The sequence below is a fragment of the Delphinapterus leucas genome, chromosome 13, assembly GCF_059928025.1.
Source record: "Delphinapterus leucas isolate spDelLeu-1000000601 "Yukka" chromosome 13, BTC_Dleu_Yukka2, whole genome shotgun sequence".
In the NCBI taxonomy this organism is placed as follows: Eukaryota; Metazoa; Chordata; class Mammalia; order Artiodactyla; family Monodontidae; genus Delphinapterus; species Delphinapterus leucas.
In genome coordinates this window covers 77,656,020-77,672,626 of record NC_143141.1, presented here as the reverse complement: position 1 = coordinate 77,672,626, position 16,607 = coordinate 77,656,020, and positions in this window count along the sequence as shown.

The following is a 16,607-nucleotide window of genomic DNA, read 5'->3' as shown; positions in this document are numbered from 1 at the left end:
ACCTTCTGGCAATCCTGTTCTCTCATCATCATTACACTGGTTATTTCAAGGCCGTCTCCCTTAAGCCTTCTACATTCTACCTCTTATTTCAGAGAAAACAGATGCCATTTAAATTGGAAATGTGTCAACGCCAGACCCACAAAGGTAAATGAACCTGGACCCTTATTTTTGTCTTTTACACTCACCACAGTGCAAGAGAGACCTTCCTCCTTTGTAAGATTAATTCATTCACTTCCGTTCTGGAATCTATAGCTTTCTACTTTCCGAGAGACCTTGCTACATTGATTGTTCCCTCTTTTAAAGAAAACAATTAGCTAACATGGGTTGAAAGTATATTGACACACATTTACAGATGAAAAGACTGAGACCGGGACAAATGTCCAAAGTCATGCTGCTTGAAAATGGAAGAGGTAGAATGGAGATTGACATGTGTGACACCATTGATAGAGGAATTATTTGCTACCATATATTGACTGCATCACATAATCATTTAAACAGCCTCAGCTCTCTCTCATCCTAAATATAATCTTGGAATCAGTGTCTACTCTTCCTGTCTCTCATTTTCATATCTCCCATTTACTCATTCGTTCACAAGGATCAGGCTTTACCTTGCTAGGTTCCTCTGACAGCTCAATTTCGCTGTGATCATCTGTGAGCTCCTTGCTGTCAAAACCACTTCTCCGTTCTGAGTCTTACTTGATATCTGATGTTTTTAATCACTCAATGTTCTAAAAAATGTTCTTTCACTGGGCTCTGTGACATCACAGGTTTTAGCTTTCCTTCTACCTCTGGCTGCTCTTTCTTGGTTTCCTTCATATATTCCTATTTCCTTAAATGGTTCTCAATTATCGATTGTCAACAGGATTTAGTCCTTGGCCACATCATCTGTTATGACGACCTAGATGAGTACCTGTTTTGCAGAGCTTCCCAGAAATGCAAGGAAAGTCTGTTTGAGCTCTTATTCACCACCATCACCTCCACCCTCTCACACACACTTAAAGTTTTAGAGTTTTCTCTTTTAATATGGGCAGTGCAAATCTTTGAACTAATTGGCACTGTGGCTGAGGAAGTATTTTGGTGGCCACCCTTGAATAGGAAGGGTGCTGTCTTTTTGGTTCCTCAATCTGCAGCTGGGATTTCTCACACCCACTTCTGATGCAGCCTGATAAGCCAATTTTCAATCCTATTTTACCTTTCATCATCTCCCTTCCGTGTTACTAGTGCTAAGGTGGAAACCATTGGCATGTGCAGCCCTTTTCTTCATTAGACATTGTAGATGTCAGATAACAGTTTCAGTTCTCGAAAATATCTGCCAATTTGTGGGTTGTGGGGCTGCAGTGATCGTTCTCAATTTTATAGAAACTATAAAGTGTGACTTATAAATAATAATCTTAGAAGTCTTGTGGTTTAAGACTGAGGTCTGTCAATCCTCTAACTTGCAGATCTGTTTGCATTCCTGACTCTTCTCCAGTTTGGATCTGCGAACATCAGTAGCTGTGCAACAAAGGTACTCTCACTGGCAATTCAGCAATGAGTGGTGTTAACGCACAGGGTTGACACCAGTTTACTTAGGGAACAGACTTGGCTTCATGGCCAGCATGGACCTGTTTACTGGCAAACAGAGAACAGTTGTGATTTCTAATAAGTAAGTGCTGGGATATAACATTAGCAAGTTTTGCTGCCAAGTTCTTGAATTCGTCTTAACCCAAAGGCAATTATGGTATTCAGCGAAGAAACAGTATAGGATAGAGTGTACTTCTCTTTAATTAGATTTCTTGGCCCATTATTTGCCCACCCCTTATCTTTTATTTCCCAAGGTACTATTTTAGTCACTACAGAACAGAGATAGGTGACTAAGGAAGAAAGGAAAAGTTAGTTGAAATTCAAGAAGAAAGTACAGGCTAAGGCCGAAAGTCCTAGGGTACCAGGTAGTCTGACATGGACATCTGTGCATATCTATATTACTGTACAGAGAGCACTACTAACTTTTCAGTATCCCCTTTTAGAGAGTAAGATTTTCAGAAAAAAGGGGACATTTCTTTACTAGTTTAAATAAACCACAGTGTCCAGCATTGTGGCTAATCCAGAGTAGTCAATAATTGTTTATATTCTAGATTTCACTAAATAAACCTTTGCAACCACCAAGAAAGCCTCAATGGAGTATTTGTCTTCTCAGGAAATAATAGCAACAATTTTGACCATATTCCACTGAAGGCTGTAGTTTTACTGTTACCTCTAGATGAATTTCAGATATGAAACTTTTCATATAATGGTAATATCCTACTAAAATGTTAGAAAGTTGGCTCCATTCATTACAAAACTGTTTGTGAAAGAACCAGGAAAAGTTTGTTGGCAATCTGTATATCTTCTTTGGAGAAATGCCTATTTAGGTCTTCTGCCCATTTTTGAATTAGGTTGTTTGTTTTTTTTGATATTGAGCTGTATGAACTGCTTGTAAATTTTGGACATTAATCCTTTGTCAGTTGCTTCATTTGCAAATATTTTCTCCCATTCTGAGGGTTGTCTTTTTATCTTGTTTATGGTTTCCTTTAAATACAGGTCAGATCCATAATAGTACCTTTATATCACACACACCAAGGTATACATTTTTGGACTAGTCTGATGCTGCCATGTACCCCTACATACCAGCTTCAACCCCACAGTTAAGAGTCAGATATAAGATAAGTCATGATAATTCATAGTATAACCTTCCCAGGTTTGTTCTTTCTTTCTATGCTCTCAAGAGTCTATATATATACATACACACACACACACACACACACACACACACACACACACACACACGTATGGACACATATATAAGTATATATACACATACAAACATATATATGCACACACAAATGTATACATACATATAAATGTTTATTATATAAATATAAAGGACATTATGGGGGATGTAAAACAGTACTTTGAAAATGAATTTCAATTTGGAAATATGCATCAAGATTTCCCTTGAATAGCCATACGTTTTGATCCAAGAATTCTATGTCCAATAATTGATTCCATAGTTATTGAGAAACACAGTGAATACTATATGCAACATAAAAAATGGGCAAATATACTCAATGATTACCTACAATTTATTTATTTATTTTTGGCTGCGTTGGATCATTGTTGCTGCTCAGGGGCTTTCTCTAGTTGCGGTGAGCAGGGGCTACTCTTTGCTGCGGTGTGCGGGCTTCTCATTGCGGTGGCTTCTCTTGTTGCAGAGCACAGGCTCTAGGTGTGTGGGTTTCAGTAGTTGTGGCTCGCGGGCTCTAGAGCGCAGGCTAGTAGTTGTGGCTCATAGGCTTAGTTGCTTGCTCTGCAGCATGTGAGATCTTCCCGGACCAGGGCTCGAACCCGTGTCCTCTGCACTGGCAGGCGGATTCTTAACCACTGCACCACCACGGAACCCTCTACTATTTAATTAAATATAATATACTCATACTGTCAAATATTATTCAGCCCTTCCTAGAGATCACATTTCAAAAGAACATTAAAAATGCAATAAATAGGGCTTTCCCTGGTGGCGCAGTGGTTGAGAGTCCGCCTGCCGATGCAGGGGACACGGGTTCGTGCCCCGGTCTGGGAAGATCCCACATGCCGCGGAGCGGCTGGGCCCGTGAGCCACAACTACTGAGCCTGAGTGTCCAGAGCCTGTGCTCCGCAACGGGAGAGGCCGCAACAGTGAGAGGCCTGCGTACCGCAAAAAAAAAAAAAAAAAAAGCAATAAATACCCATAAGGTAATTTTAAGTGAAAAAAAGCAGCATATAAAACTGTTACACACATAATTGCAATGGGGATGCTTTGGGCATTATATATATTTTATTTTTCCTACCTTTTACACTTTTTCTGTACTAAAAGTTGTTTTATTTTTATGGTCATAAAAATTAAGGGGCTGTTAAAGGAAGATTTTCTAATAGTTAAAATCAGAAACAGCTAATAGAATGGGATCTAATAGGGTTAAATATAATGTCTATGTTTAGGAATAAATATCTGAGGAAACAAAAAATTAATAAATATTCATGATCGTAATGACTCAAGATCAGTTTTAGGCAACAGTTTGCAATGGCTCCTGACAAGACATATGTAGTCTGTGAATTATTGTAATATTTCTATTAGGAAAATTGAAAGTGAAAACTCCTCTGTACTTTGACTTGGTCTGGCCATATTTGGAGTATTGTGTTGGGTCCAAGAACCACACTTAAAGAGGATCAGTGACCTGTAAGCTAGTGTGGCCAGAATTACAAATGGCTTCCATGTGGAATTACAAACTCCTCCAGAGTAGTTGTGCTAGAAGGGGCATCTGTTTTGGATAAATATAAAGGTATATTTCTCAAGGCTAGAACTGTAACAAGTGGAATCGGTTTTCTTGTGCCATCATTATCTTGCTTTCACAGAAACTAATGGGAGAGTATCTGATGGCCCCCTTGACAAGAAACCTGGTCCACAAATAACAGACTAGCTCCACCACCATGCTTCCAAATCTGTAGAATCCTGAGATCTGTAAGGCAAAACAAAATCTGCGTGTTTTCAGGATAAAGAAACTTCCTTCATTATGAGGATTCCTTCCCCATTAATAAAACATGAAAAATATCGAAGAAAAGGAGATGAGTCTGAATCACAGAACAGAACGACTTTTGTAATGTAGCATGTTATAAGACTCTTGGAGCAGATGTACATTGAAAGTTTGCCAAATTGTTTTACAATAATATTATAAAATATTTTTCTCAATTAAAAAGCTTGTGGCTATCAACCTAAGAAAATCCTGTTGGAATGTATGTGTTCAAACCTGTCTTCAAAAACTACTTAATATGTTGATAATTACTTATGAGTCTATTTAATGTCTGGTTTTGAATTGCTTTTTCTGTGATTCACAAAAAAGTAGTACAAGTATGCCAGATGGCAATGCATAAGATGAGAATAATTTCATGCTTTTGCTTAACAAAGTAGTGTAACTTGGTTTACTGTGAGAAAGAAAAGTATTTTTAGGATGTCAGTCTTCACATTTAAACGTAAGTATGTAGGTATGTGTGTGTATGCATGTACATAAACGCAGAGTATAATCTATAAAGGAATTTTTCACATCTGCATCTTGTTTAGTTAGTGCATTTTGTGTATTCGTCAATGCAACTTAATGAGCATGTACTTTGCAGTAAATTGTCTTTGTGATATGATTATTTCATTACAGAATAGGGGTGAGAAGATGAGTCTGACAAAAAAAAAATTTAAAGTACCTGCACTAAGACCCTTATTCAACAAATACAATATGACTATTAACCAAAGCCAAGATAGTAAACGCAGGAGGGCAAACCTATTATTCAAACATTCCTATTGGAACTACATGGACTGCACAGTTATAAGGCATATTTACTAATGGAGTGAAACCCCAGATTACACAGTGTGGATGTGCTAGGTAATTATGAGTTCATGTAACAAACTATGTAATTTTTCTTATTCCTGATCAGAAATGGACTTAAGGTAATAGATACATTTTTAATAAAATAAATGGAAACTATTTAAAACATTGGGCAAAAACAAAGAGTCCTACTTAATAGTCTGTTCTTCGTTATTTTCTGCCACAGATTTTAGCCAACATTTTGTATTTAGCTGTAATATAAACATAAATCAGCTAAAAGCAGAAAATGTCTTCAAAGCATCCTATACTTCCAATGCATTACCAAATCCTGTTTTCTGATTTCTCATTTCATAAAAATCTCAGAAAGTTATCTTCTCTTTAATGCTTCTCCACAAAACCTGCATCTTATTTCTGCAAAATCACCGATCTCATCTAAAATTGCAAAAACTAAAATTATCTTTCTTGCATTTCATGTCAAACAAATTAACCTATTCTCTTTTATTCTCATCTCCTTCCAATTGCCTTAACTTCTTGCTTCCAATTGGTGAACATCTGCTGTTCCAAACCATACCAAATCATTTTACTTTCCTCTGGCTCTTCTGTTCATATTCAAGTATTTTTTTTTTTAATTACTAAAAATGTCTTGATGCTTGTACATGCTAGGTAAACCTCAAAGGCTTCTGTTATTTTCAGAGTCCCTTTATCTTATAAAAGACATCCTTTGCCATTTTGCCTGAAGCTAGTATGTCCTTCTTTGAAGTTTCACATAGTTAGGTCTCCTCCACTGAACCCTTCATAACTCACCTTTCCCTTCCTTTTAATCACAGACACATTATTAACCATCCTTGGATTCTCAGTCAACATTGAGTAGGTAATAAACAAGTTAATTTCCCAATATTTATGTCAGGGTTGGATCAAGAACCAAAATAATTTATGTTAATTTTGATTTACTGAATTAATGGCTCTATAATAATTGGTACTAAATTGGTCTTAATCTATCTAAGTGAACAAAAAACAATGATGAGGCCATCCTACACCCTTACAAGCCTCAGGGGTCATATCTCTGTTACAAAATGCTAGGGATAAAATGAGAGTACAACTTGCCTACTTAACTACCCTTGAATCCCTAGGATTCTGGAGTCACAATAGAAAGAATAGATATACAGATCCCTACTTGGCATTTGAAATCACAATGCCAATCTGTCATCATCCTGTAAGTAATCTATAAATGCTATCTGCAGCTGCAAAAGGATTCCTGTCTTCTGCACCCAATTCATTTATTTGAAAGGAAAACAACTTCACTCTTCACAGGTATGGTGCTTGCCTTCTCTACAATTAATTAGGCTCCATTCGTTTACATAATATTAAGGAGCATTTCAGGCACTGATCTTTCAAGTTGCCAACAAAACACACATTGTTTTCGGTTTCTTAAAACATAAATAATCTGTAGACTTCTGTGCTAGGTTAACTCAACTGATTGTTTTTCCTGCCCCCTCCCCACTTTGTCACTTGACAGCTTGAAACTGGGCCTGCAAAAGCTCATTTGCATTCTGGCAGCAAGGCTGGAGAATATACCCAGCAAACGTGTCTATTTGTGTACTTCAGTATATGACTGTGCTGGCTTCAATCAAGACTTATTTTCAGTATCATGGCCAACAAAAGCATTAAACGAGTTTTCTCAGACATGAGTGATAAGCTGTAGAATGTATTTCTTTAAAGGATTTTTTTTTTCTAGTGACGCTTATGGAATGCAATAAAAATAAAATAGAAGCAAGAGTGCAAATCTCACTAGAAATTCAATGCTACCTTGACATTTGAACTCTTTCTTCTTGTTTCCTGACGCGCTAAATACCTTCATTATAGTTTAGGTTGTACCTGATTATAAGTTTGAAAGGTTACAGTTTTATTTCAAAGGGAAATATTTTTTAAAAAATCAGTATTTCACATTGAAGTTTAAAGATTGCATTCTCAACCCAAGATTGTCATTTCACACACAGATCCCTTTTGGGGTTGATGCTGGTATTGGCTTCTTAGAATGAAAAACATCTAAAGTCTGTTTTTTTCAGGCACTAGTATTGTTTCAACATAATCTCTTCTGGATATTTTTTCTAATTCTTCCCCCATGAAAATATCTGGTGCATTTTTATTCAAATCATTTCTTCCTTAAGTACTCACCCTCCCAGGGCCAACCATTTAGCCTACTCCAATTATTTTTCTGACTATAAACCATGGTTTCATCTACAAAATGGAAATCTGTATGTGTGTGTGTGTGTGTGTGTGTGTGCATGTGTGTGTGAGAGAGAGAGATCTGTGTGTTACTGGAAAAGTACAAGTGAAAGAAAAAAAATCACTTTCCTTGTGTTCTGTGTAATGCTGTAGTATCGTGTTAATGACAAGAGATGATATTCTCAGTGATTCAGTCAACACATTCTTCTTTTCACAACATAATCTCCTTCATCTGAAAGAGAAATATATTTTTAGCCAACTCTCTGGGACCAAGTCATTGATTTATGAATATAAGGTGAAGGACTTCATGAATTTTTTCCTGACCTCCATCTGTCATTTCCTCAGTCATATCTATTTTAAGAAATATAAAACAAATTGCCATAATGGGGCACATTATCACCTTGATCATCCTACAGGAAGAACTCCTTCTGCTTCTTATCATGCTCACACAGAAAATTAGCTTTACACTGTCCTAAGCTGGTTTTCTCTCTGTTCTTTATTATTTTATACTGATGATGATATACATTACTCAAATGCTGATTCATTCTGAACATGCTCACAAGAAATTGGAGTAAGTAACTTCAAGTCTTTTTGGGATAACGACAAACAACCAGAAACAATTGTTCCTGCACCTGAGAATTTCTGGGAAATTAATCCACCAAAGCTGCCTGACAGATCATTACAGTGACTGCTAACATTTCCTTTAGGACATATGAGTTCACATTCTAACAACACTATCATTTATGTCTTTGACAGACATCACATCTGTTAAGCCTCAGGCCTCATCCCAAATAAGCATGAAAATCAATTGCTTACACCATTAATCATTAGGGAAATGCAAACGAAAACTACGAGATACTGCCTAAAATCCATTAAGAGGTCTACTACAAAAACACCAGAAAATAACAAGTGTTGGTGAAGATGTGGAGAAACTGGGTACAGTTGGTTGGATTGTAAAATGGTGCAGCCGGTATGGAAAACGGCACGGTGGTTCCTGAAAAAATTAAACATAAAATTCCCATCTGATTGAGCAATTCCATTTCTGGGTATATATGCAAAAGGATTGAAAGTAGAGTCTCAGTGAGATATTTGTACACCAATGTTCATAGCAGCATTATTCACAAGAGCTAAAATGTGGAAGTAACCCAAGTTTTCATTGATAGATAAATAGATAAGCACATGTGGTAGTACATATGATGGAATATTATTTAGCCTTAAAAAGGAAGAACATTGTACGATATGCTATGACATGAATGAACTTTGAGAACATTACGCTAAGTGAAATAAGCCAGGCGTGTGCGCGCGCGCGCGCACACACACACACACACACACACACACACACACACTATGGTTCCACTTATATGAGGTCCTTAAGAGTAGTCAAAGCCATAGAGATAGAAAGTAGAATGGTGTTTTTCCAGGGGATGAGGGGAAAGGGGGAAGAGAGGGTTATTGTTTAATGGGTGTAGAGCTGCAGTTTTACAAGATGAAAAGCACTTTGGAGATGGCTGGTGGTGATAGTAACACACTACGAACATATTTAATACCACTGAGCTATATACTTTAAAATGGTTAAGATGAGAAATTTTATGTTTGCGTATTTTGCCATAGTAAAAAAAAAAAATAGAAAAAATACACAATCACTTAGTTTTTAAAAGAAATATAATTAGACAGGAACCAAAAAATTGAAAATTTGAGGGATATTTGGCTGAAACTCCAAGTAGTCTCATTTTATAGCTGTTTCTAATTACACATAGAATTTAAATTCTTCTCCACACTTTGACTCATTTTCTCACTTCCTTTCTCTCTCTTTCTTCCTCTCATATACACAGTCACTCACACACACATGCACATCCTATGTACTACAAAGAAAGTCTGGATGGAAAAAAATATGAGGATATGAGTAGTGACAATTTATTCTCATGAAGATATGAGTAGTGACAATTTATTCTCTTGCTAGATGTAGAGTGGGCATAAGCCAATACATTATAAAAGACCAAATTAGAAGTTGACGCATGAATAGGGTCCATTTCAGGAGAAGATATGATATGTTTTAGGCAGACTGATGTTAATATAATACAGTTTCCTTGTAAGGTATTGTGAGTTTTCCTGTGTGGTCTTGGAATCCCTGATAATATACTTCATAATGGGAGAATATCACCTTTATTCACATGCAGAGATTTGGAGCTCTCCTTAGGGGCTGGTATTTTTACTTCTGCAAAAACAAATGACAGTTGATGAAAGGGACCGGATTTAAATGAGGCTTATAAAGGAGTAAGCAACCAGAGTGTCATTAATCAAATCAAGATATACAAATAATTACTTTGCTTGGCTTTGATCACAGTTGAGCATTAGTCTTATCCTGACTCCTACATTTTAAGAACATGGACTAAAGTTTTGTTGGAGGAGGGTGATCTGGAGGACAAAATATCTAGAATCCAAATTAGGACTGAGGAAGAGCTACTGGTATGGTAACTATTTGCTTGGATACATAGGCAAGCCATTGACTGTATAGGTTTACACATCTGAGGCACTACCATAAAGGAAAGAAAGAATAGTCTCCTACTGTGTAGCTTTAGAAAATAAAATTAGGTCAAAGGGGGCACAGTTGTAATACGTGAGGTTTTATCTCATTTTAAAGAAAAGTTTTGTAACAATTATTGCTGTCCAACCACACAATGGGACCCTTCTGAAGTACTGTTTGACCTGTCACTGGGAGAATTCAAGCAGACTGTTCATCTACAAGGAGTCAAAGGGAATTCTGCATTGACAGAAGTTGGAAAGTGAGACCTTACATCTATTTCTATCCCCAAGATGAAAAATTCTAGTAAATCAGACAAATTGGAAACTTGCAATTATCTCTTTGAAAAGCTCTTGGACTTAGAAATATATTGGGATGAGCCAATGCACTCATTTACTTTTAATATTAAACAATAAAGAAGGTGATTTAAAGGACATTCATAAGTTGTAATGATCACTAAAGTGAGTCCATGACATTTTATGACAGAACTAAACCAAGTTTTTAAGTAAGCTTGGAGAAACTCAGGGCAGGACTTTTATTATGTTGAGTGCTAAAGTTAACACAAAAGTAATAATGACCTTGTTAGCTATGACACCAAAAGCATGAACAAAAAAAGAAAGAAATAGATAAATTGGACCTCATTAAAATAAAATAAAATATCTGGGCATCAAAAAACATACAGAGAATGAAAGGAAAACTTAGAGAATGGGAGAAAATATTGGCAAATCATATATCAGATAAAGGTCTAGTATCCAGAATATACAAAGAAGTTTTATGACTCAACAACAAAAATTATTAAATTAAAAAATGGAGTAAGGACTAGAATTGATATTGGTCCAAAGAAGATATTCAGAGGCTCAGTAAACACATGAAAAGATGCTCAACATCACTAGTCATTAGGGAATGCAAATCAAAACTACAATGAGATACCATTTCATACCAATTAGGATGGCTAGAATAAGAAAAGTGGAAAATAACAAGCATTGGTGAGGAAAGGCAGAAAATGGAAATTTGTATGTGCTAAGAAAACAAAACGGTTCAGTGGCAGTGGAAGTTTGTTGGTTCCTCAGAAAATTAAAGATAGAATTACCACATGACCCCACAATTCTACTCCTAGGTATGTACCCCAAAGAACTGAAAACAGGAACTCAAACAAATACATGTACATGCATGTTCACAGCAGCACTATTCACAATAGCCAAAAGGTAGAAATAGCCCTGATGTTCATCAATGGAGGAATGGATAAAGAAAATATGTTATAAACATATAATGGAATTATTATTCAGCCATACAAATGAATGAAGTACTGATACGTGCTATTACATGGATGAACCTACAACACCTAACATCACATATCACACAATTCTATTTACATGAAATATCTATTATAGATAAATGCATAGAGAAGGAATATAGATTATTGCTTGCCAGATGCTAGAGAAAGGGGGAAATGTGTACAGGGTTTTACTCCGGAGAGATGGAAATGTTTTGGAGCTAAATAGAGGTAATGATTACATGACATTGTAACATTTAGTAGAACATTGTACCAAATGCCACTTAGCTATTCATTTCTTTTTTTAATAAATTTATTTATTTATATTTATTTTTGGCTGTATTGGGTCTTTGTTGCTGTGCGTGGGCTTTCTCTAGTTGCGGTGAGCAGGAGCTACTCTTTGTTGCGGTGCAGGGGCTTCTGATTGTGGTGGCTTCTCTTCTTGCGGAGCACGGGCTCTAGGAGTGTGGGCTTCAATAGTTGTGGCATGTGGGCTCAGTAGTTGTGGCTTGGGGGGCTCTAGAGTGCAGGCTCAGTAGTTGTGGTGCACAGCACGGGTTTAGTTGCTCCGCAGCATGTGGGATCTTCCCAGATAAGGGATCGAACCCGTGTCCCCTGCATTGGCAGGCGGGTTCTTAACCACTGTGTCACCAGGGAAGTCCCTAGTTATTCATTTTTAAACAGTTTTATGTCTTGTGAATTTCACATGAATAAGTTATTTAAAAAATACCATTGTACTCTGGGGGGGATGGTTAGAGGTTAGTTCAACCTTTAAATACCTAAAAGATTCAAGCTTTCTCACATCTTTATTTAGTTCAAAGATGTGGCACCTTGAGAAACTGGAAGGATCCTGGAGAAAGGCTGCATTCTATGAGAGCCCGAATCAAGTGGTAGGTCCAGTTGTAGCTGCAGTGCTCAATGTGGTGTTAAACTAATAGATTAATAAGGTCTCAGGTACATGATGTGCAGCCACTGACTTGGCAAATGTGTTCTTTTCCATTCAGATTATAAAACAAGGTCAGAAACAGTTTGTATTCATGTGAGACAGACAACAATATTTATTTACAATTCTGCTCAGGACGATGTTAAGCCTCCTGCCTTCTGTCATAATATAGTCCTAAGAGATCTGGACCACCTGGGCATCTGAACAGCACCACCACGCTGCCTCATTACCCCAAAGACATCATGCTGAGTTGGCAAGACAAGAAATAAGTGACTAGTGCTCTCTAGGCCTTGGTTAGATGCACATCCCAGAGAAGGGAAAATAAACCTTCCAAGATTCAGAGACTGGACACTTCAGTACAGTTTGGAGGGATCTAGTATCAGAAGAGTGCCATGATATTCCTTTCCAAGTAAAAGACAAATTGCTGCATCTTGCATCTTCCACCACAAACACAGTGCCTGATAGACCCCTTTGGGTCTACAGGCAACACAACCACACCTAGGAATAATTACTGGGAAACACGAAAGACTGTAAGGTCTCCTGGAGTAAGAAAGGACACTGGAGCAGGTCCAGGCCATAGTGCAATCAGTGCCACCACTTGGGCCACACAATCTAGCAAACACTATGGTGTTGGAGGGAAAGGATGCACTATGGTAGGTCTACTGGGAGAGTCACAATGCAGGCCCCTGGCATTCTGGGGCCATGTGATTGACCACCTACAATTATAAGCTCTTTAAGAAATAAACATCTTTTGACTTCATACTGAGTCCTGTTAGTGTTGGAGCACTAGAATGCAGGACACTAAGTGACAATGCCTTTGGAATTTCCTATTATGAGCTGGGTTCTGTCAGGTTCATGAAGTCATGAGGTCACAGAGGCCTAGCAGCACCTGTCCATATGCACACCTGGAAGTGAACCTGAGCAGGAGCAGAGAGCACACGTTACATCCATGATATACAGACCACACCCTACACCACCTGTAGAGTTTTGCATCACTGCCTGTCCATCAGTTTGCACCTATGGCCACAAGGAGGTTTCCTCCAGCAGAGGGAGGAGGGAAGCAGCCAGCCTTGGTTTATGGCTAGTTCAGCTTGGTATGTGAGTGCAAACAAAACGGGCTCAGTGACTGCAGGCCCACACTCCTAAGTGGCCCTGAAAGATAGTAACTGAGTAATGTTACAATGTAACTGAGTCAGTTATCCTTAGCCAGCCTTTGTCATCATCCACTCCAGGAGTGGCATGATGGGCACATGAACGTAGTGGTCATGATAAAACCAGAGGCTATAAATGGGCCCAACGGTGCAGACTCCCTCTTACCAAGGCAGATCTACTGATACCTCTGAATGCCTCACTTGTTAGTAAGAGAGACCAACACTGAACACCCAGTGTGCCACTGCTCCTTGAGGAGACCAACTGGCTATTGGGGGCAAGTTGATTACACTGAACCCTTTTTATCCTGAAAAGACCATCCATTCAACCTCATAAGGATAATAAACACGTTCTGGGTATGAGCTTTCTCTTCCTCCCCCACACAGCTGTCTGCGGGCTTACAACATACCTGATCCACAGACATGACCTCACACACTTCATCAGATCAGGGACTGATGTGAAGTGAAGGAAGCACAGAAGGAGAAGGTGGTACTGGAATGGCCCCCGCCTATGACAGTCATGGGTCATATCATACACGATGCCATTGAGAGGCTTCTGCACTCATAGAACACTATGATGAACCCCTAAAAGTGCAGCGGAAATGCCAATTCAAAGCAAACACCCAGAAAGGAATGGGTGCCACTCTTCCTAACCCAGCGCATTTATTAAAACAAAGATTGCTCTATAAGGTGCTCTGTCCCCATAGGAAGTACTCGTGTGTTTGGAAACCAAGGGGTGGAGGCCTGAGTGGCCCTGCTTACCATCATTCCCAATGATTCACAGGAGGACCTCATAGTTTTGTCCCCATAACTTGAGGCTCTTCAGGGTTGGAGGTCCTGGTCCCCAAAGGGTTACACTCTTGCTAAGGGACACAGATAGGAATCCTACTGAACTAAAGGCTAACCCAGGCACTTTGGACTCCTTGTTCCCAGGGAAAGGCAGGCAAAAAGGAAGTCATTATATTAGCAGGTGTAATTGACCTTGGTCAACAGGATGAGATAAGTGTCCTTTTATGCAATATGGAGGCAAAGAGAAATACCTGTGAACGCAGTACCTGTGGGCTTGGGCACCTCCTGGTACTTGCTTGCCACAATAAGCTATGCATGGTTAATGGCAGCCATCCAGAACTGAAAAGAGAAGGACCAGCAGAGCTTCATACCATTCAGGAAGGAAGGTTTGGGTCACACCCCCAGGTGAGCCACCCAGCCCTGATGCAGGGGTAGCTGAGGACAAGGGGACTTAGAATGTATTGTGGAGGCTCAGCTGCAGCCTGAGATCATTTGCAGCAATGGGGCCTCTAGTTCATCCCATTAACTGTCCTCTTCTGAGTTTCCCCTCAGAAAAGAAAGCCACAGAAGATGTGGAGGAACTGCTCCCAAGCCTGGGTAAAGAAGCAGACCTGAACAGTGCAAGAAGGAAGGATACATCTCACTGACCTTTTCTCACAGAGTGTAACTGACAAAGGACCTCAGCTACTGAGCTTTGGAATCATTGCTGAATTATCCCCAGATTACACTCCCTTGGGCTGCTTCCAGCCAATGACCAGGGTGGAAGGGATACTAAGAACTTCTACATATTGACATAGAAATGTATAAACAAATCAATAGCACAAGAGATTAGAGAAATCATCAGGCATTTATCAGAAAAGGAAAGCAAATAGTAAACATGAAAAAGCGCTCAGTTAACAAATAATCAGGACACTCAAATAGCGACAGCAGTTTGCTATTTTACAATTATCAGACTGACAGATAATAATAAGGACCACGAGGAAAAGGCAGAGAAGGAGAAGCAGTAGTGCGCCGACAGTCCCCAAAGTCTTTGAGGTCTTAGGGAAACAGGGACTCATATATGTGGTGGTGTAAACTGATCTAGTTATTTGGAAGAGCAGCATGGCAAAATTTAGTAAAAACTAAGATATCTAATTTCTAACATCAAGTGCATCAGCCATGTCTCAGTTGAATATAATGAAAACAAAACTAGAGATCGGAAACAAAAAGTAATTCAAGACAGGAGGGTAGGAGCATATCATATTGTCAGAAAGGCTGAAGGAACAAACCCCCGTGCAGGGCCCTTGAGAATGATTTCCATGGCAGCCCCTCTCTCTGGCCCACCTGGGATGTTGCTGTCCCTGCTACAATGAGGACACTGGGGCATCAGGATGGAATACCACCATATAGCTGTTATCCCAGGGTCACAAGTTGTCACCACAATTGTCAGATCCAGGGCCATAACACAACTGCAGTTCACAGGCAAAAGTGTGCCCTGTATCCCAGATCTGGACAGTGGGACGGTGGGACATTGTCTGTTGCTGGAAAAATAAAGAAATAAAAAGCCTCTGTGCCTGCTTATCAGCAGAACAGCCTCGCCTTCACCTCACTTTTTCCCTTCCGAGTTTCCATGTGAATATCTGACTGGAAATCTAAAACAAGCCTGCTATGACAGATTGAAGGGAACCCCTAACTTTCCAGATTTTGCGATATGGTCAGGCAAACAAGGGAACATCTAAAATGGAAGTTGAACACCAATCTACTAAATCCGTCACACCCAGCAATTTCACTTTTAAGCATACACCCTGAGCACGCTTTATTCACACGGGAGGTATCGGTGTTTTTGATGGCTAATTCATTACTGTGCCAGGTATTTTTTGTAGGATATTAATTATTTTTTTAATTAAAAAAATTTTTTTATACAGCAGGTTCTTATTGGTCACCCATTTTATACACATCAGTGTATACATGTCAATCCCAATCTCCCAATTCGTCACACCACCATCACCACCCCCAGCCGCTTTCCCCCCTTGGTGTCCATACGTTTGTTCTCATCCCTGGCCCCCTGGTGTCAATTGCCGGTAGTGTCCTCCAGATATCAGTATGAACAAGCTGCACAGACACATTTCCAAACATATCCCAGGAGGAGAGTACACCCAACGCATGTGAACAATTTCCCTGAAGTGTTTTCAGCATATATGCATATGGCTATACACAGGAGCCTTGGCAATTACAGTGAAAAAAATAACAGCCTATATGACCAGCAAGAGTGGGATAAAATGGAGAGGTACACTCTGCTGTATAACTTGTAGCAATTAAAATGCATGAGTCATCTACATGGTATCAAGAAGGACAATTCTCAAGC